Raw genomic sequence first — 23,826 nt, forward strand, 5'->3', positions numbered from 1 at the left:
TCATGAGAATAGTATGGGAAAGACCGGCCCCATGATTAAAATACCTCTCTCTGGGGCCTTTCCACATGTGGGAAATCTGGAAATACAATTAAAGTTGAGATTTGGATGGGGACACAGCCAAACCATATCAACCATATAGAAGATGAGAAATTAAAATATCAAATTAAAAATTCAATGTATGCTGGATTTCAAGATTAGAAATAGTCTTAACGGGCATCAGGCTCAATCTTGTTATTTCTGAAGTTAGGCTGTGTAATGATCTGTTGGCACAAGACCAATGTAATTGCATTAAATCATATGTCACATAATCATAGCAAAGATTTGTATAGTGTTTCCCATTTGTGCCAGACATCGTTCTAAGTGAATTGCTGGTATGGTAGTATTATATAGGTATCTTACTTGATTTTCTGTTGCTATAACTAAATATCTAAGACTGAATACTTCATCAAGAAAATAAATTTATTTCTTACAATTATTGAGGGTGAGACTTCCAAGAGCATAGAGCCAGCATCTGGTGAGGGTCTTCTTGCTGTGTTACAACATGGCAGAGAGCATCACATGGAGAGAGGTCAAGAGCACACTTGCCAGCTTAGGTCTCTCTTCTTCTCCTTATAAAGCCACCAGTCCCATCATGGGAGCCTCAGCCTGATGACTTTATCTAATCATAATTAACTCCCAAAGGCTCCTTTGCAGTCAACATAGGATTTGGGGGATTAAGTTTTCAACACTTGAAATTTAGGAGACACATTTAAACCATAGCAACAGTCATAGCCCATAATATTATGCTGTTATAATGTCATAACCTATATTTATCCATATAAAACACATACAGTCCTCACAATAAAATTTTATGACAAAAATCATTTCATTTTAGAAGTGAGAAAACTTAGGCGTAGCCTTATTTATGTTACAGTTGTATAGCTAGTGAGTGGCAGTTGGAATTTAAACTCAAGAAATGTGGCTCTGGGGCTATTTCGTAACACTTCCTCAAGGGATTGGGGAATAGATCACTCAGCCTCTGCAAGGATGATAACAGTACTCAGGCACCTTAAAGATAATGACATTGTGAGTGATGTTCTTTTCATTCTCTCTTCTAACTTATTTTTCTATTGTATAGGAAGGCTATCAATTTTTATTTATTTTGCTATTGGGTAACATACTAACTTCAATTATTAATTATAATAGCTTTTCAGTGATGCTTTCTATGTTTTATAGAAGCATGATAATAATGTCTACACACTTTATTTTTCCCTTTTTTAAACAATTTAATTGTTATACCCTGTATCAGCATCCTGTTTTATTAGGTTGGGTGTAACATCGGTCTCCTTAAAAATTAATTGGAATGATGAAGATATTGTGGAATTTTGGATATGTTATAAACAGGTCAGAAGCTTTTCAGGTGTAATGTAATTATGGTTTGGGTTAAGATGACGGCATAAGAAAATCAATATCTATTAGAGAGAGATTTTATGTTAAAAATTAACTTGGGGGTATGGGATGAGAAAAAGTAAAAGGTTTTGAATCTGAAGTATGCAAGTCTAATTGATAATGATCAGGAAATTGCCTGTGTTTTAATAGCTGTTGAATTCCACTGATCTATTCATCTGAAACAAAATGACTAAAAGGAAATAATTAAAGTTTTTAGCTTATAAACAGGACTAGAAATGCTTCTTCTTTAAAGAAAATTCAAATATATTTTTACTTTTATAACCTCTCCATAGTCTGATATTTAATATAACTACCTACAAAATATCTATTATAAAGTTAACATAGTGTTTACCTAATTATAAAGTAACTTGGAAAGCAATATATGGACTAATATTAACCTTTTAAAACTATCAGATGGATAACAACCTGTTTTTCAAATTTAGTTTACTTCAAAATCATTAGAGTGGCCCTTAAAGCCCCAGTCTTGGAGATTCTTGATTTCATTAGTCCGGAGGAGAACTTAGGAATTTGTGTTTCAGCTATTAGTCCAGGTAATTTTGAAAAATTCATCCCCAGACTATACTTTAAGAAATCCTGGTCTAGGTCTTTACACTTTGCACAGGCACGTTGCATTTCTGTGCTGTATTAGGTACACATATCCTTGTCATTCACACACTAAATTTCAATACCATCTAATGTTTCTCTGAGCATTACATGTTTTTAAATTTTTCCATATTCCCTTCCATATGGTTCTAACTTTTTAGAATGTCCTGATTTGCCTACCAGATTAACAAGCAACCTAACTTCTAAACTCTATCCAAGCTCAGGAGAGCCTTGTCTTCCATTCCCAGATGGAGGCTATGCATACCACTCTGAAGCTCAGGATGCAGCCCAGTCCCCTCTCTGCTCTGGTGGAATAAAACAGAAGGACCATGGGTGAGGCAGCTTTCTTGCACACATATGGAAACCTCTATGACAGTCCCCAGCCCATGAAAATACACTATTCTCTGCAGAGCTTGCCATCACAACCAAAGGAAGAATCAACAAAAGTAAAACAAAATTGTAAAAAAGAAAGTACTTCTGTTACTCCTACTTATTTTGCTTAGACCAAGGAGAAGACAGAACAATATTTAGTGTGGCCTACTTCTTAAAAATAAAAAAAGGATACTGGATATATCTTAGCATAAGGAAAGACAAATCTGCATATACAAAGCTTGTATATACTTCAAATAATTACTTATAAAGAGTAATGGAAAATGATTAAAATATACTACCACTAAAATTGAGGAATAATGACCAACCTGTTTCTGGATTCTAGAGTCAATTAAACTAACTGCAAAAGCAATAGAAATAGATTTAAAAACAAGTATATAGAATTACAACAACTAGATATTAAGTTGGTGCAAAAGTAATTGTGGCTTTTGTCACCCCTTATAATGGCAAAAACAGCAATTACTTTTCCACCGACCTAATAGAATTAATTATTGTGTCCTATAGCACTGTTGAGATGACAGAAGTTAAGAATATATTAGATAGTTTCAAAGAGCTAGAAAGAGGATTTATATGTTTGAAAGGCAAAGAAATAGTATTTGAGATGATGGATATGCTAATTACTGTAATCTAATTACTATATGTATATTGTCATATCATTATGTGCCCCATAAATATGTAATGTTATTAAATGTCAATTAAAAAATTTAAAATCAGGCCGGGCGTGGTGGCTCATGCCCATATTCCCAGCACTTTGGGAGGCTGAGGCTGGAGGATCACAACGTCAAGAGATCGAGACCATTCTGGCCAACATGGTAAAACCCCTTCTCTTCTAAAATACAAAAATTGGTTGAGTGTGGTGGTGCACACCTGTAGTCCCAGGTAGGCTAAGGCAAGAATTGTTTGAACCCAGAAGACGGAGTTTGCAGTGAGCCAAGATCATGCCACAGCACTCCAGCTTGGTGCCTGGCAACAGAACAAGACTCTGTCTCAAAAAAAAAAAAATTAAAATCATATTTTCCATGATAAAAATTGACATAACAACAACCAAAAAAAGAAAAGCACATACAATACTGAACCAGAAATTCCCCGCTACCACACACCTTGATATACCAAGGTGTAAACAAGGACTATAGTATACACTTTCAGGACCTTATTAGAAGGTAGCACTCATTTGATGGAGAGTTTCCAAAACTCTATGCTTAGAAACAGTCTTAGCATAAAACCATTTATATAATTTTGAATAATTATTTGCAAGTACGTAGACATAATCCTATTCACTTCATATCCCAACTTGCATATAACTTAGAAGACTCATTAAGCAGCTCTCAGAGACCCTTGGAAAGCCAGGGAAAACTGGTGTTGAGTCATGGGAACTACACATCCCACAAATGAACTCTAGAGTTGAGACTGAAGCACAACGTGCCCTGGTAGCAGCAGTCATTGATTAGGTCAGCCTTGACCTCCTGCTTCTGATTCTATGAGTATCAGAGAGTCATGTACTGGCTCTAGGAGTGCCTCTTTCCAGGACAAACAGTAAGAATTTAACCATGGCTCTGCATAACACATCATGGTAACAGCCAGTTTTAAGAATAAAATAAACAAAATAAATGCAACCTATCCATTCAAAGAAACAAAGACACTGCAGAACAAGAGAAAAATAAATATGATCCTTCATATTTATTTTGACAATCTTAAAAAAAAATTCCAAACTGTGTCAATCATTGGCAGTATCTTTGGAATAAGTTGACACTTTCAGGACCTGATTAGAAGGAGACAGCACTCATTGGATGGAGAGTTTCGAAAAATCTATGCTTAGAAACAGTCTCAGCATCAACCATTTATATAATTTGGAAGAAATTTCTGCAGTGTGTCTTTATGTTTTTTTCTGGTGAAGGAAATAGGGAGCCTCATCTCTTCTTAACTCTACTGGGTGGTCTGGTTGCTTCTTCATAGCAGCAGAAAAGGCACAATTTTTTTTTTCTTTCAAAGATGCTAAGTGGAGGTTATTGCTCTGTCTTTTTGTCCATTGCATTCTTAGCACTGCCTCATTCCTACTTGTTTATGTAAGATCCGAATAGGGAACTTCCATTATCATTTTTTTCTAACTGTCACCTTGCTTGCTATTTTCCTTGTTTCCTTTCTGTTTGCAGGCATCTTCATTTTCATTTTGCTTCTTTGAAGGGAAAAGTAGTATCCTTGTTTAAAAGTATATCTCATTCAAAACATAAAAGAAGAGAATAATAAATGGAAAGGAAGGACATGAATTGAGAAAATTACAACTCCAAAAACTACAATTGCAGGAGGGAAAAAGACAAACAGTAGATAGTGTGAAACAATCTAGGGTGGAACACTACAAATCTCTATTCAGAAATGCAATAAATTGGATATTCCCTTTAGTCTGTCAATCTTCTAGTCTCAATTCTTATATACCATCTTTTTTCTTTCCCTCATGTTCAGTCTGAAGTATTTTCTCTCATGAGAAGAATGGAGTTTTTCAAATGCAAGAGCCTAATTAGGAGCAAGGTTTTCTATCCTTTCACCATTGCATTGTAAGTTTAAATTCTCTTTTTCTGCACTATTTACAATAGAGGCATTTATAATAAAGGATGTCACAGTAGGACACTGCTGTCTTTGGTAGTATCAAAATGAGAAGTCTAGAGAGAAAATAGACATAAGTTCAAGTACTGTGGTGTCCATTCTTTGTAAGTGTTTTTGTCTAATGCAATAACAAGCAGGTGCATACCATATTGGAACTACGCTAAGTGGGTTGTGAAACATCTCTACAATTTAATGAGCCTCAAATTTAGTTTTGGCAAAAAAATGTTTCACTTCCAAATTTTGACATTACTCTTACAGAATACTTGTGTTTTGCTTTCAGGCAGGAGCAAATTAGAAATAGAGATGTCTGGGAGAAAAGAAAGCATTTTCATGGGATGGATATACAGAATATTACTTTTAATCACATACAACAATGCTTCTCATGCACTTATTTGATGACATAATATGTGTAGGAATCACAGGGAGAGCAACATTCCCAAACCTTGCCACCAGAAGTTCTGTAGAAGAACCCTGTAATTTGCACTTCTCCTGGTGATGTCCATAGTCCCAGTATACACAGGGTCCTCCCTTTGAGTAGCAAGGACAGAAGGCACAATAATTCTGAGGAGAAGAATCAAAATAGGAGATGCCTGAAATTTTGATGTCATTCTTGACTCCTTCTTTCCCTTGAATACTAACCCTCTATGCTCTCTCATTTTCTGCAGCAATATCTAACCACTGGGTTTTGGAGAAATATCTCTCTAGTTCACCAACATCTTTTCACTCCCACTTTAGTTCAAACCCTAATTATTTCTTGCCTGGATCTTCAGTAGTATCTTGAGTGATTACCCAGTCTCCGGTTTTGTCTTAATTTAATCTAGCCTCCATGTAACTTTCTAAAATCAAATCTAATCAAACTGTTCCTCTGAATAAAATTCAAAAAGGTCCTCTAATTCTCTCTAGAGTAAAGCTCACACTTCTTAGCATTGAATGTTGGGCCTTCTTGATCTCTTCTTGATCCATCTATCCAGTCTTCTTTGTAGCAATGGCTCACTCTACCCACTGAAAGCAATGCTTTACTTAACTGTCAGCCAAGTTGAGCTGCTTGTGGATTCCTAAACAGGCAAAACCCAAGTCTCTCCCCTGCAATATCCTTACCTTTCAACCAGAAAACATTTTCATTCATTCTTGAAATATATGTCTTGGACATAACCCACCTGTGAAAATTTCCATGACTCTGAAATACATAGAACCCTCCCTCTTCTGTGGGCATTCATCAATCTCTAGTAATTATTTGCTTATTTTCTTCTCTTCTAAAACAGTGTGATTTCTTCAAAAGCAGAATTAAAAATGCAACCCATGTAGGATCTAGTACAGAAAGGTCTGCTCAATTAAATTAATTTTAAGAGAGATTAAACACTATTTAGGATTTTCATTTTTCAGATTCAGAGAAAAGGGAGGAAAGATAAAGGAATTGTGTCACAGCCTCTAAAATAAGCACGACAGAGTGATGTGATGTCTTTGCTAAAATGAAGCTGTTCAGTCACACAGCATTTCTATCTTGTTAGAAGGCTTATGCATATCACTGTAAGGACCAGGAAACACTTGGGAACCAGTGAGTGTGTCTGTATGCCTTAGTGTTTCAATCGGTTTGCCTTAAGTGAATTGTTTAAATAATCAGTACAAATATCACCAATTGTATATAGAGCATGCAAATTGGTAACGCTTGGACTATTTTATTCCAGCTGTGCTGTGCTTTGAAAAACTATTGAATATCCCTTACTTCATTAAACATGAAGCTTACAGCAAGTCTGAAGATTTACAAAGCATCTATTTTCCTATTAGACAAGAGGAAAAAAGAAAGTTTATAAAGTTTCTTTATAAATAACATAACAAAACACTTGCATAACACCTGAAACTATAAAACTAGTAGGAAAAAAACATAGGAAAAACATGACATTGGTCTGGGTGAGGATTTTTTGGATATCGTCCAGAAAGTCTAGGAAATAAAAGCAATAAATAAATAAATGTGATTGCATAAAACTGAAAAGCTACTGCACAGCAATAGAAACAATTAATGAAGTAAAAATACAACCCAGAAAGTGATTTAAAAAACACAAGCACACGATACATCTGATAAAGGCTTAATATCCAAAATATATAAGAAACTCATACATCTCAATAGCAAGAAAACAAATAACCGGAGTTTTAAATTGAGCAAAAAGACCTAAATAGGCACTTCTCAAAAAAAGATAGACAAGTGGCAAAGTAGTTCATTTAAAAATGCTCAGTATTCTTAAATCATTAGGAAAAATGCAAATTAAACCACACTGAGATCTCACCTCACACTGGTTAGAATGGCTTTTACCAGAAAGATGAAAGATAACAACTGATGGTAAGGGAATAGAGAATAAGGAACGCTTGTACACCGTTGGTGATGATGCAAAGTTTAGCAGCTATTATGAAAATGGTGTGGAGTTTCCTAAAATAAATAAGTAAATAAATAAATAAATAAATAAATAAATAGGACTACCATACTGTATTAGTCAGGGTTCTCTAAAGGGACAGAACCGATAGGAGATTATATATATATATATATATATATATATATATATATATATATATACACACACACACACACACACACACACACACATATACATATAAAGGATAGTTTATTAAGAAGAATTGACTCACACAATCACAAGGTGAAATCCTAAGATAGGCTGTCTGCAAGCTGAGAAGGAAGGAAGCCAGTCCAAATCTCCAAACCTCAAATTTGGGGAAGCCAACAGTGCAGCCTTCAGTCTGTAGCTAAATACAATTAGAAGTGGTCAATTAAAAATAATACACATTTTAAAAATTAACAACATTGAAATGAATCCTCATTTACAGTAGCATCAAAAACATAATGAATTATGTGTAAATTCTGCACATATTTAAATGAATGGAGATATATCATTTTCGTGACTAGGAAGACTTTTCATGAATTGGAGGAATGTTGATAAGATGATGTCAATTATTTTCAAACTAACCTTTAGCCTCAACTCAGTTTCAATTAAAATTCTAGCAGCAAATTTTTATAAAATTTTTCAATTTGATTTTGAGGTTTATATGGAAAGGCAACAGAATTAGAATAGCTAAAACATTTTTAAAAACATGGCATACTGGCACTATCTAAATTTAAGATATATTTCATAGCTACACTCTTCAAAGCAATTTGGTACTGGCAGAATTTTTAGGTATATAAACCGAAGGAACAAAGCAGAGAGTCCAGAAGTAGATACACAGCTATATGATCAATAAAGTTTTAACAAAGAAGTAAAGGTAAAACTAATAAAGTAAAGAAGTAAAGATAATTCCCAGTGTGGAAATTATAATCTTTTCAACAAATAATAACAGAACAATTGGATATCCATGTAAACAAACAAAACCTTGATTCTTGACCTCAAAAAAGATCTTGTGTCTAAAAATAAAACCTAAAGATATAAAATATTTAAAAGATAATATAGGAAAAATCTTTATGATCTTGAGATAGGAAAATATTTCTTTGGTTAGATTCCAGAAATTCAGTCAATTGTAGAAATAATGATATATTGGATTTCTTCAACATTAAGTATTTTAGAACTTCTGCCTTCTGAAATTTACTCCTAAAAAAGTAAAAACACAAGCAAGCACCAGACTGAAATAAAATATTTTATATCACAAATTTAAGAAGGGCATTGTATCCAGAATAAATAAAGAACACCCAAATCTCAATAATAAGAAAACAAATAACCCAATAAATAATTGAAAAAAAAATTCAAACTGAAAATTTGCCCAAGAAGGTGTATGGATGGAAAATAAGCACTTATAGGGATGCAAAACTCCATTAGTCATTAGGAAAATGCAAATTAAAATTAGGAAGAAATACTACTATTGGCATCACAAAAAATTAATAACAATACAGTGTGTGTATTTGTTCGTTTTCACATTGCTATAAACAACTATGTGAGACTGGGTAATTTATGAGGAAATATGTTTAATTGACTCAGTTCTGTAGGCTGTACAGGTGGCATTGCTTGGGAGTCCTCAGGAAACTTAAAATCATGGTAGAAGGGTGAAGAGGAAGCAAATACATATTCGCAGGGCAGCAGGAGAGAGAAAGAAGGGGGAAGTGCTACACAGTTTTAAACAATCAGATATCCTGAGAACTCACTTACTGTAAGGTGAACAGCAAGGGGGAAATCTGCCTCCAGGATGCAATCACCTCCCACCAGGTCCCTCCGCCAATGTTGGGAATTACAATTCAACATGAGATTTGGGTGGGGACACAGAGCCAAACCATATCAGTGTGTTTGTGAGGATGCAGAGCAACTGGCACTCTTAAACATTTTCTGTTAATAATGCAAAATGTAAATTAACTCTGAAAAACAGGTTGGTAATTTCTTAGGAAGTTAAATACTCACTTAAGAGCATTTTCATTCCCAGGAATTTATGTATAAAAAATGAATATGTTGTTTAATGAAAAAATATACATAAATATTTAAAGCAACTATTTATTTATAGTTGACAAAAGCTGAAAATACCGGAACTATCCATTAACAAGTGATTGACTAAATAAACTGTGGCATATCAGTTGTGATATACTACCCAACACTGGAAAGGAACAAACGGCTTGTACACACAACAAAGTGGACAAATTTCAAATACATTATGATAAGTGAATGAAGCCAATTCCCAAAAATTATTAACTGTGATTCTATGAAAATAACATTTTGGAAAATACAAAACTATGGACACAGAAATGGATCAAATGTTGTCAGAGATTGGGGTATGTGGAAAAAATTATTACAAAGGGAAATTTGAGGGGTTACAAAATTTTTTATATTTTTAATTTGGCGTTGGTGACATGACTGGATGCATTTGCAAAACTAAGCAAACTAAACTAAAAAAGGCATTAATTTTACTCTCTATAATGTATACCTGAGTAAAATCAATTGGTATAAAAAGAAGAAAAAAGGAACAGTTCAAGTCACATAAGAGTAAGTTTCCAGCCAAGAGCATGTACATTAGGAATGCCATAGGATTTTAGAAAGAATGCAAATCATCATAAACTAGGTCAGAAAGTGCTGATAGAGGAAGATACAGCATTTTTTTTTCAGATATGGGAAAAAGGGCATTGGTGAAAGGGAGAGAATCTTAGTTCTTTCCTGTTGCTATAACTGTATACATGAGAATGAGTAATTTGTACAGATAATACATTTATTTCTTACAGTTATAATGGATGGCAGGTCCAAGGCCTAGGGGCCGCAACTGATAAAGGCCTTCCCGCTGCTGGGAACCCTCTGCAGAGTACAGAGGCTACTCAGGGCATTGGATGATGAGAGGGCTGAGTGTGCTGGCTCAGACCTTTTCCTCTTTTTATAAAGCCATCAGTTCCACTCTCATGATAACCCATTAATTAATTAATGCATTAATCCATCAGTCCATGAATGGATTAATTCCTTCAAGAGGATAGAGCACTTATGGCCCAATCACTTCTTAAAGGTCCCACCTCTCAATACTGCTACACTGGGGATTAAGTTTCAGCATGAGTTTTTAAGAGGACAACATTCAAACCATAGCAGAATGGAAAAGGGCAAGTTCAGAAACTTGGTTAGGAAAACTATTGGTCAAAGTTGTGGTCACTGTGTGTCATACTGATTATTTTGTCTAAAGACCTAAAGAAAGCAACTAAGTATAATACAAAACAACATAAATTTAAATTTACATCTTTGCTTCATTAACCACCTATCCAATATTGGAGAAGTTACTTAAAATATTCAATGTTGAAATACTGAATATTTCAACAACCTTATCAGATAAATAACAATTTCTGTCTTAAGTTTCAATATTAACTAACATTTATTTACACCCTAAATAATTTCTGATTTCTGTCTGAAAATTTCCAGCTGAGGGACCAGTTGTAAGTTACTTAAGCTATCTGAACTTCTTTTCTTTTTCCTTTAAATAGGATGGGACTGTTGAGAGGATGGAATAAGCTAGGGGCACCTTGCTTGTTTGTATTTATTTTAGATCAAATTTAAAATTAAGTGTCACAGTACTGGAAGGCTGAAGACATTAATCAAAGCCAGGAAAGGAAGAGAAAATCTGGTGCCTTGAAGAAGCAGAAAATAGTTAAATGTGGTTGATACTTAAGGTTAAAGGGGAAAGAGTGGTGAGAGAAGAGATAGGGAGGAGCTACATCATGAAAAACTGTATGTGCTTTGGCCAGAAGTCTTTATTTTACTCCTAACTTCTAACTGTAAAAATATCAATGAGAAAGTGTTGACTGATTTGAGCAACATTTGGTAACAGAATTTGCAGAGTTCAGTGATAGATTAGATGGGGAATGATGGAAAAGAAGGAATCCGTGACCACAGTGTTCATAATGTCAGTCTTTACATAGGAAATGAAGGACTAAAAAGAGGTGAGAAGAGAGCCAAAGACATAACCCTAGGAAATAAAAATAATTATTTTGTCTGGCATAAAGGGTTGCATTCAAGGTAGAGACAGTAGGAAAGACTAGATGATCCTGACAAAAAAATGATAAAAGATAGTTAGCATTTGTTAAGTGCTTATTACATAATAAACACTGCCAATACACACACACACACACATACACACACACACACACACACACACACACACTATATATATATATATATATATATATATATGTATATATACACACACACACATATATATAATCTCACTTTTCAAGAGGAATAAAAGACTTAGTCACACTGCTTCCCAAGGCACACTGCTCTATGCAATTGGTTTCAAACTCAAAAGTCAGACAGCAGAACTTGAGTTCTTATAAGGTAAGCCCTACTTGAAGAGTTGTCACAAGAGATGGGAAGAAAGGTGTATGCAAGAAAGGAGAGTTTAAGTGTGGTAAAATTTGGACATTTTCCATTGGATCTAACAATTAGGAAGTGAAGCCATGAGTGATATTGAAGAGAAAATTCCACGCATATGGCAGGAGACAATGGCAGATTTAAAAAACTGGGCCGCTGGAGCAAGGAAGGCAGCAAATGTGATCTTGATGATGCTGAGCCCACCTTTTCAGTAACCATAGCTCTTAGGGTATATGGAATAACTTTACTAACACAAAGACCTGACTGGTTTGTACAAATTATAGATTTTTTTTTTTTTTAAGAATCATGTATTTGCCACATGAAAGCTGATAAGGAAAGTAAAACTATTATGTTAAATAAGTAAGACATCAATAACAACAACTGGAACAATAACATCTGCTCCCCTATACCCTGCTTTTCACTCAAACCCAATATATATACTGCGTCTCCTTGTCAATCTGAATAAAAAAGTTAAAGGCTCTGAATCCTCTGCTCACTCTGATAGTGTGGAGTTATTTGCAACTTCTGTTCACAAAATAGTCTCAATTTAATTATTAATATGTCCAGTATAGTATAATAATGAAAATCTAAAAACTTAGCTTGAAGGAAAGTTTTCCCATTCTACTTGTGGCCAGAGCCTGATTCAAGCTGATTTCTTGCAGGGCTAGGAATGGGGTAGTAGATTGCATCTCTTTCCACTACAATCACATTTTTACTTTCTTTCTCACCTTGCTAATAGATTTCTGAACAATGGAGCTTGACAAATTTTCAGCACTAGGGAAAAAGAGTGGTACAGGGTCCGAAAAATGCTTTCATTTCAAAAAGCATGTTGAAGGGGCAGCTTTGGGTGCTCTCTAGGTCTAGAAGATGTCTAAAGTTGATGAATACACTCATTGAGAAGTTTCTGGGTTTCTATGAGAACTTTTCCCATCAATGTGAACTCTCTAATTCTTTAAATGAACAAGTGTGTCAACATTATTGCCCCATAAATTATAACTTCTACCAAGCTTATAAGTAAAAGAAAATGCAATCTGTATTTTCTTTCTCTGAGATTCCTTGCTTGTCTGCACATGAGCAAATAAATCTCTCTTATTACAGTTCACTCTCTTATGCATGGTCGATAGTCAGTTCATAGGAACCACTTGCTTTGGGCCCACCTTATAATAAACTAGGCAATTAATTCCCAAATAGCTATTGCTATGGTGCATTTCAAAAGGCCTCTAATCAGCCTCATCCTTATCCTTTAGATTTTTCAGGCAAGAGTGAGTCTACTTTGCTTCACAAGTTTCCAGAACTAATAATAAACTCTTGACTTTCCATCTAAAACCGAGATTTGAACTTCCATCTATTTCCTCCCAGGGACTTACTGGATTTCTCAAAAATTTTTCCTATATCTCTAACTCCTAAAGATCTTATAATTTCTATGTAGAAAAATGATTAAAAACTGTAAATTGGTTTTGTTATAAAATCCTGGGTAGTCTTGAACCTCAGTCTGGAATGCAGCTAGCATTTTTAGGTCTTTGCTTAAATTGAGTGTGAAACAATTTATTTAAATAACTTGAAATTGAGAAGAGTTTTGTTTTCATTTGCAGGAAAATTCTCTCTAAAAAGCACACAAAAGAAAGAAGTTCAGAGTGCTGGCCCATTCCTTGAATCTAGTATATTTTTGAATGAATAAATACAGATTAATATTAATTAAAATAGCAACACAATGAATTAGCACAATTTCTTTGTGTGACATAATGATCAATAGAGGAAAGACACAGGTGCCTTAGAGAAAATTTAATCTAAGTGCAAATCTTTTATTCATAAGTTTCAAATTAAATCTGGTTGACTTTTAAAAGCTCCATTCAAAGATTAATAAATGTTTATATATCAAAGGGGGAAAATGTCACACTTCTTTTGTAAACTAAAATGCATGTGATTTTACATGTTCCCAAATGAAAAGTATGAGCCAAGCAACAGAAATAAATGAGAACAAATTAAAATGAGTTTATCATAAGCAGAAGTTCCAGAATAAGCTATGTCCACAATTACATCCTGTACTTAGGAATTGTATAATCATCATGCATTCAAACATGGAGGTTTTTCAATCATAAAGAGTATTCTTGACTGAAGAATTTTATTTATGGTAGAATGATAAATCCAATGCAGGTGTTTATCACAACTGCTGAACAGGTGTGTGTAGGACCTTTGCCATTAAGTCAAGGCTAATATAAGGAAAAGAAAATAGACTGTTCAGTAAACTCTTGTTATGAACAGTAGATGTTTACAGAACTGTCTTGAATTGGTCTAAGGCTTAAGTGTTTCTAAAATATAATTGAAAATCAACAGCAAAGAGAAAATATGCACTTTTCTAAGTCATGTTTAGATTTGTTTTTAATTGTGATAATATTCATATAATGTGCATTTTTAACTGTACAGTTAAGTAGTGTTAAATACATGCACATTGTTAATACAACTCATCTACAGAACATTTTACATCTTGCAAAACAAACCCAATACTAATTAAACAGCAACTGTCAATTTTCCCTTCCCTGTATCCTCTGGTAACCAGCATTCTACTCTCTGTGTTTGCGATTTTGAATATTTTATATGTCTCATAAAAATGGGATGATGCAGTATTTGTCCTTCTCTGATTGGTTTATTTCACTTAGCAAAATATCCTGTAGGTTCACCAATCTTGTCACATATGGTGGAATTGCCTTTTTTTTTTTTTTAAGGTTGAACTATATTCTACTGTATGCAAATATCACATTTTCTTTATCCATTCATCCAGCCAACTAAAAACTTCTGCACAGCAAGAAAAAAATAACAGAATGTGAAGGCAATCTATAGAAAAGAAGAAAGCATATGTAAAAATTTATCTGATAAAGATTTACTAGCCAAAAATATAAGACACTCTTGCAACTCAATTGCAAAAAAAATCAAGTAACCTGATATAAAAATGGGTCAAGGCCTTGAATAGACATTTCTCCAAAGAAGATACACAAATTATCAGGAGGTATATCATTGGTGGCATAGTTTAAATGCATTCCCTTTCAAATATCATGTTGAAAGTCAATTCTTGATGTTGGAGGCGGGGCCTGGTGGGACATGTTTGGATCATGGAGGTGGATTCCCTCATGAATGGCATGATGTCATTCTCATGGTAAAAAAGCCTGGCACCTCCTTTTCATCTCCCTCACTTGTTATATAGTCTCTACACAGCAGTTCCTCTTCATGTTTTGCCATGACTGAAAACTTCCGGAAACCCTCAAATCAGAAGCATATCATGCTTTTTGTACAAACTGCAGAACTGTGACCAAAAAATATATTTTCTTTATAAATTACCCAGCCTCAGTTATTTCTTTAGTGACACAACTGGATTAAAACATAAAATCAGTACCGAGAAAGAGGTAGTGTTATAAAGTTACCTGAAATTGTGGCAGCAGATTTGAAACTGGATAATGGGCAAAGCTGGAAGAATTTGGAAGGCTCAGAAGAAGATAAAAAGATGAGGAAACGTTTGGAATTTATTTAACACCATGTAAGTGGCTGTTACCAAAATGTTGATTGTATTATGGATAGTAAAGGCCATGCTTAGAAGGTCTCAGGTAGAAATGAGAAACTTACTGGGAGAATAGGTCACCCTTACTATGATGTAGTAGAGAACTTGGCTGCATTGTGTCCATGTCCTAGGACTTTGTGTAAGGCTGAACTTAAGAGTGATGATGCAGCTTATGTGGCTGAAGAAATTTCTAAGCAGCAAAGCATTCAAGATGTGATGTGGTGGCTTCTAATAACCCATAATTCAATAGGAGAGCAAAGAAATGACTTAAAGTTGGAACTTGAAATTAAAAGAGAAAGAAAATGTTAAAACTTGGTTTCCACCTGGTCATGTGATTGAGAAGAAAATATCATTTTCAGGTGAGGAATACAAGGGAGCCACAGAGCAGCCACTTGTTAGGGATACTAGCATGACTAAAAGGGATCCAGGTGCTACTAGTCACAACAATGGGGAAAAGGCCCTTGAAGACATTTCAGAGATCTTTGAGCTGGTCCTTCCATCACAGTCCTAGAAGCCTGGGAGGACAGAATGGTTTTGGGGACCAGACCCAGGACACTGTTGCCCTGTGTTGCCTTGGGATGCTACTTCCCAAATCTCAACAGCTCCAGTTTTAGCCACAGCTCAAAAGGCCTCAGATACTGCTTGGACTTCTGCTCCTGAACTGAACATGAAGGCGAATGAGCCTTGTAAGATTTCATGTGGTGCTAAGCCCATAGGCACACAGAATGCAAGAGCCATGGAGGATTGGAAACTTCCATCTAGATTTTAGATGTGTCTGAAAGCCTGGATGCCCAAGAAGAAGCCTGTCACAGGGGTGGAGCCCCAGCAGAGAGATTGTTCTAAAACAGTGCTAAGAAAAAAAGCAGTGACCCAGTGTGGTTGGATTCCCCACTGGGGCACTGCCTATTGGAGAGGTGGGAATGGGACCACTGGCCTGTAGGTCCCAGAATGGTAGAACCAATCTGGAAAAGCTGCATTTGACTCTAGCTTGTATGAGCAACCATGTGGGATATAACCAGAAAAGCCATGAAAAGGACTGGCTGAGGTTTTGGGGGCCCACTGCTAGCACCAGTGCACCCAGGATGCAGAACATGGACTCAAGGGAGGCATTTTTGGAGCTTTAAGGTTTAACATATGCCTTGCTATATTCCACACATACATAGAGCCTGTTACCCCTTTCTTTTGACCAATTTCTGTCTTTTGGAGTGGGATTGTTTACCCAATGCCTGTGACACCACTGTATTGGGAAAGTAAATAACTTGGTTTTGATTCTGCAGATGCATAGCTAGAAGGAACTTGCTTTGAGTTTCAGATAAAACTTTAGACTTTGGACTTTGTCATTCAGAGAAGTTTTCTGAAGCCCTCACCAGAAGCAGATACTGATGTGATGCTTCTTGTACAACTTGAAGAATCATGAGTCCAATAAAGTTTTCTCTTTATATATTACCCAGACTCAGATATAATTTTATGGCAACACGAATAAACTCAGATAATCAGAAAAATGGAAATCAAAGCCACAATAAGGTATCACCTCATACCTGTTAGGATGTCTGTTGCACACACACACACACACACACACACACACACTCAAACACAAGATAAGTGTTGGCAAGATATGGAGAAATAGGAACCCTTGTATATTGTTGGTGGTAATGTAAAATTGTACATTCTCTATGAAAAACAGATGTACGTTCCTCAGAAAGTTAAAAATAGAATTACTAGATGATACAGCAATCCCATTTCTGGATATATTTCAAAAAGAATTGAAATCATGATCTCAAAGAAATATCTGCACTCCCATGTTCATTGCAGCATTATTCATAGTACCCAAAATATGGAAACATCCTAAATGTCTATGATGACTTCAAGATAAAATGTTTTTTCCTACTTCTATACTGATATATATTTTTTAAATGTTGATAGTGTATCCTAAACACCTTTCTAAATATTACATGTCTATCTCTAGTATATTGGAAGTACTGCACTTAGGTGTGCAAGCAGAAAACAATTTACTTTCTTTTTTTCTTTCTTTCTTTCCTTCCTCATTCCTCCCCTTTTCAGTGTAGCACTTGAACTAGATCCCATAGCTTATCTGGTCACTTACATATGTAAGCAGACTCTCATTTCTAGGAATTTTCTAAAGTACAGTAAAGCTTAACATCAAGACTTCAATTTTTTGTTTATTCAATTACCTTAGCTATTTATCTTCCTACTGAGGCCCCAAAGCTGGAAGAAAAGACTTTTGGTTATATTATTTTAAGTAAACTCTAGCTCAACTTTCTTTGCATTTTGGTAAAATTTGAATTTTTGCTTATTTAGTCCAGGCTGTCTTAGCTCTCTCTGCAGTGAAGTGCCAAGCATTTCAGCCACAGTTTAAAAATTGTGTCCAAAAAGAGGTCCAGACATCAATTTTTTATATAACCAAAAATACTATGCAAATTTTGCAAAGAAAATACTCAATATGCTCTCATCTAGTAGTAAAACAAGGCTGACCTTTGAAGTTGTATAGCTCAGTAAATAAAACTCAATGTCAGTGTCCCTTCTGATATGCACATCAATCTCTCTAAGAGGCACCCTGTTGTTACGTTCATTTTAATTTGGATTAGGGGTAACTGAAGAAGTAGTGTTAGGAAAAAAGAGACAACATAGGAGTACCTTCTACTAGCATGATGAAATCTCCCCGTATAGCTCCAAGATAGTCTAATGCTTCTTTATTCATAAACAAGAGATGGCTAATAAGTGATGATGTAGATAGATACATACATACATACATAGATTGACTTTATATTCACATTTCCTTGAGATGGTATGTACTTACACTTGTACTTCCAGATTCTTCTGTAGGGGATTTGTTTAAACTTCTTTCATTTTAATTTGTATTGGTATTAATAGTTGCATTTAAATCATCTGTGCTGAGTAAAAAAGGATTTCTATCTTTGTACTTTCATCTTTTTTCATAATAATGCATGTGCGATAAGCAGAATTTTATGTCTAATATGCAGTTAAATCTTCTCTTTTCCTGACACTATCTAAATCCAAGGCAGAGCACTTGATAAAACTAGGTGTGCTCTGACGCCTGAGGCTAGGGATAGCTGATTCCCATTTGTCATTATGGTGATACTAACCAATTGTGTCATGGCTTGTACTGTGGTCTGAGAGATACAAAGCTGCCGGTCAGTGAGTTATAAGAAACATGAGTAATTTGAAATTGGATGTGCATGAAATATGTGCAGGAAATAGCAGCTGGGCAGAATTGCCATAGATCATAAAGTAGTCTGAAAAATCTGCTTCTGTGGTTTCGTCATTTATTGTACATATATTTATTTTATTGTTTTGTCATGATTTTTTTTTTTTTTCATTTAGCAAGGAGCTCTTTTGGAAACAATTAGCACTAGAAAGTAAAATCACATATTAAATGAAAAATTAAATACTGTGTTTCTGTTACCCAAGAAAGGTGTTAGAAAACAGTTAATTTTCACAAATTATTTTTTCACATTTATCATTATCCATGAAATCATACTGATATGACTGGGTACATAAAAAACCAGAAGTCATAAAGCTCCTAAAACATCAGCAACTATTTACTTCAAAAGTTAGTATTTATTTTAGTAAAGCAGTTCCTGAAAATGACGAGTTACCAACTTCAGCAGTACAAGGTGTGCTTTTATATCATCTTGGGAACATGATTTTTATTACCTCAAATTATTGTTGTTTTTATTTAATTTTGCTCATTTCAATTATTGAGTGCCTTTTGAGGATAGAAAAAGTAAAATATAGCTATTAATATGTTTGCCTAAATTAACAGAAAAGGCACTTGCGAACAGATGATTTATGCTAGTTTTATATTACTGTCATGTAATATTTAAGTAGAAAATGAGTTAAATTTATTTAAATAATGGCTTGATTTTAAAAATTAGATTCCAAATTGAACATCAACTTTTTATTTTAGTCAAAAAGTCTACAATTATCGAGTAAAATTTCAAATTTACAAATTCATGATTGAATATAAAATAGTTTTTTATAATGATTATACAAATAATTTTGGTAGAACTCAGGCTGTGTTAAAAAATAAAGCTCCTATAATATTAATAAATGGATGAAACACAAATATAGTTGGGTTTGATTGTGATGCAATTAATAATTGCATTCAAATAAACCATAACATTCTACCATCTGAAGTAGAAATTGTGTCTTAAATTGCTTAATAAGTTCAAGGAGAGAATGTACAAACAACTAAATAAAATCAGAAAAATAATATATGAACAAACTAAGAATATCAGCAAGAAGATACAAATCATAGAAAAAATAAAACAAATTTTGGAGCCAAAAAATACAATAACTGATTTTTAATATGCTCTAAATGGGTTAGATAGAACACTGGAATAAACAGATGAAAGAATAAATAAACCTGAATCACTTTATTTAAAATTATTGAATCTGAAAAACAAAATCTAAAAAAGAAAGAAAAATGAGCACAGCTAATAGGACTTATAGAACACCAAAGAGATTCCTAGAAGAAGACGCAAGAGAGAATGAGAAAGAGAGCTTATTGAAGAAATAATGACCCCAGCTTCCCCAATTTGAGGAAATAGATGGATAGAAAATACAAGAGGCTCAACAGACCCCAAGTGGAATAAACCTAAAGAGATCTTCCCTGAGACACATAACCACATTGCTGAAAGTCAAAGACATAGAGAGTATCCTGAAAGCAACAAGAGAAAAGCAACAATAATTTCATACAAGAAACTACTTTAAGGTTATCAGCAGGTTTGTTAGCAATAACTTTGCAAGTTAGAAGTCAATAAGATATTTTGAAGTGCTAGGGAAAATAACTGTTGATTGAGAATACTGTTTCTGGCAAAATCAACCTTCAAAAATGAGGAAGCAATTAAGATTTCTTAAATAAATCAACAATGGTGGAGATTGTGACTACAAGACCATATTACAAGAAATGCTAAAGGGAATTACTTGAGTTGAAATGAAAGGACATTAAAAAGCAACATAAAGCTATATGAAAATATGAAGTTCTCCACTAAGGATAAATATGTATGAAAATATAAAGACCTGTGTTGTAATTTTGTTTCATAAATGTACTTTTAGTTGTTTTATAGGTTTTAAAAGAAAAGGTATAAAAATAAGTCAAAATCTGTGTTAATAGGCACATAACATGTAAAGATATAGTTTCTGACATCAATAACATAGAATGGAAAGTGGAGTTGTTACAGAATCGAGTTTTTCTATGCAATTAAATTTAAGGTGTTAGACATTTAAAATAAATTATTATAACATTAGGATGTTTTATATAATCTCCATGATAAACAAATATATATGTATCTATAAAATGTACACAAAAATAAATGAGGTATAGAATGTACACACAAAAAAGTGAGGAGGGAGACAGAACATCTCACTAGGAAATATCAACTAAAGACAAATAAAGTCAATAAGGAAGAAAATAAGGAAAATAGAGATATAAAATATACAAATTACAATTAAGAAATGCCAGTATTAAGTTCTTCCTTTAAATGTACATACATTAAATTCCTCAGTAAAGAAAAAAAACATAAATTAGCAGAATAAATAAAAAAACAAAACACCAAAACAGGGTTCAGTTACAAGCAATTTACAAGATATTCACTTTAGATGGAAGGGCACAAATAGGTTGAAATGAAAGACTGGCCAAAGATATTTCATGCAAATAGTAACTGAAAGAAAGTAGAGGTGGCTATAATAATGTCAGACCCAATAAGCTTTGAGTCAAAAGCTGTTATAGGAGACAAAGTGGATAATCTAATGAAAAGAGTGTCAAGTCACCAAAATATATAGCAATTGTAATTCTGTATCAACCAAACATTGCAGTTTCTTAGTATATGAAGCAAATATTAATATAATCAATGAGAGATATATAATCTTTACAATAATCATAGAAGACCTCAATAACCTACTTTCAACAATGCATAGAACAGCCAGAAAAAAATGCAATAAGGAAACAAAGAATATGAACAATACTATAGACCAATAGACCTAATAATATATCAGAACACTTTTCCAACCAACAACAAAACATGCATTTTCCTCAAGTGCACATGAACAGTCTTCAAGGTAGAACATACGGTAGGTCACTGCAAAAGTCTTGATTAATTTTAAAATATTTCAATTATGCAAAGTAGCTTCTCTAATTACGATGAAATGAACTAAAAATCAATAGAAGTAAAAGTAGAAAATTACAAATATGTGGAAATTGTATCAACACTAACTGAACGCTGTAAAAGCAGTACTAACAGGAGAATTTAGAGCCATAAGCACTTACCTTAAACAAAAAGAAGTATCTCAAATCAAATATCTCAAAGACCATTCTTGCACTGGCATAAAGAAATACCTGAGATGAGATAATTTATAAGAAAAGAAGTTTAATTGGCTTATGATTCTGCAGGCCGTACAGGAAGCAACAGAGAAAATCAATGACACTAAAGATCAACAATTTTCTTTGTAAAAAGGTCAACAGAATTGATAAATCTTTAGCTAGAGTGACTAAAAAAAGAAAGTAAGACTCAAATAACTAAAATAAAAATAAAAGAGGAACATTATACTCAATTTCAAAGAAATAAAAAAAGATTACAATAGAATACTATGAAGAATTCTATGCGAATAACTGAGTAACCAAAATGAAATGGACAGATACTAACAAGGAGATTCAATCAGTAATCAAAAACTTCCACAGAAGAAAAGCCCAGCACTATTTGGAGTTCTCAATGAATTCTACTAAATATTAAAGGATACATTGAAAGGAATCTTTTTCAAACTCTTAGAAAAATTGGAAGAGAAAAATTCCAAACTCATTCTGTAAGGCCAGCATTACCCAGATAACAAATTCAAAGACACCCCCACCCCTCTAAAAAAAATACAGACTAATTTATCTGATGAATATTTTCGTATCTTGGATGCTTGTTCCCTCCAAATCTCCTGTTGATATGTTATTCCCCAATTTTGAAGGTGGGGCTTAAGAGAGGTGTTTGGATCATGGGGGAAGATCCCTCATGAATGGCTTGGTGCTGTTCTGACTCTGTTAGTTTATGGAGAGCTTGTTGTTTCAAAAAGGCCTGTAGCGTCCTCTTTTCTCTTTTGATTTCTATGTCTCCATGTAATGTGCCTGCTCCCTGTGCACCTTTGATCATGATTGGAAGTTTTCTGTGGTCCTCACCAGGAGCAGATACTGATTGGTACCATGCTTTCTTTCTGTTTGTCCTGCAGAACCATGAACCAAAATAAACCTCTTTTCTTTATAAGTTACCCAGCCTTAGGTATTTTTTTATAGCAATGCAAACAAACTAATGCAAATATCAAGGCAAAAGTATCAACAGAATGCTAAAAAATTGAATTCCACAACAAATTAAAATAATTATATGGTATGATCAAGTTGGCTTTATTTCCAAAGTGCAAGAATGATATAACATATGAGAATCAAAAAAGATATTGCACCACATTAGCAGAATAAAACAAAACACATGTTTATCTCAAGTGAAGGAGAAAAACTATTTAACAAATTCCAATATGGCTTTATAAGTTAAACACTAAGTGAACTGGGAATAGAAGGAAATTATATCAACATAGTAAAGATAATCTATATCAAGCCCACAGCAAATATTATACTCAGAAAAAAAGACTAATATATTTTTTTCTAAGATCAGGAGAAGACAAACATGTCCATTTTAGTCACTTATCCTCAACACAGTACGGGAATTCCTAGACAGAAAATTTGGACAAAACAAAGAAATACAAACAAATTGAAATAGAAAAGAAAGAAAATTATTTTCATTCATACATGACATGTTCATATATGTAGAGAATTGTAATGATTTCACATATAGACACACACACATTATTAGAATAAATTCATTTGTCAAAATTGCAGAATAGAAAATCAACATGCAAAAATGAGTTACATTTCTATACTTTAGATATACTAATAATTAACAATTCAAAGAAAGAAATTAAGAAAATAATTTTATTCATGCTAGCATCAAAAATAAATAAAATGCCAAAATAAGTAATCAAAGAGACAAAAGAGGTATACACTGAAAACTATAAAATGCTGCTAAAATAAATTGAAGAAGAAACACTGCACTGTTGGTAATGTATAATTGTGAAACCGCTATGGAAAACAATATGGCAGTGTATTAGTCCATTTTCACCATGCTGATAAAGACCTATCCCAGACTGGGTAATTTACAAAAGGAAGAGGTTTATTGGACTTACAGTTCCACGTGGCTAGGGAGGCCTCACAATCATGCAGAAGGTAAGGCAGAGCAAGTCACATCTTATGTCAATATCAGCAGGCAAGAAGACAGCTTGTGTAGAGAAATATCCATTTTTAAAACCATTAAACCTTGTGAGACCCATTCACTATTACAAGAACAGCACAGGAAAGACCCCTGT

This window comes from Saimiri boliviensis, chromosome 3 (assembly GCF_048565385.1).
Source record: "Saimiri boliviensis isolate mSaiBol1 chromosome 3, mSaiBol1.pri, whole genome shotgun sequence".
Taxonomy (NCBI): domain Eukaryota; kingdom Metazoa; phylum Chordata; class Mammalia; order Primates; family Cebidae; genus Saimiri; species Saimiri boliviensis.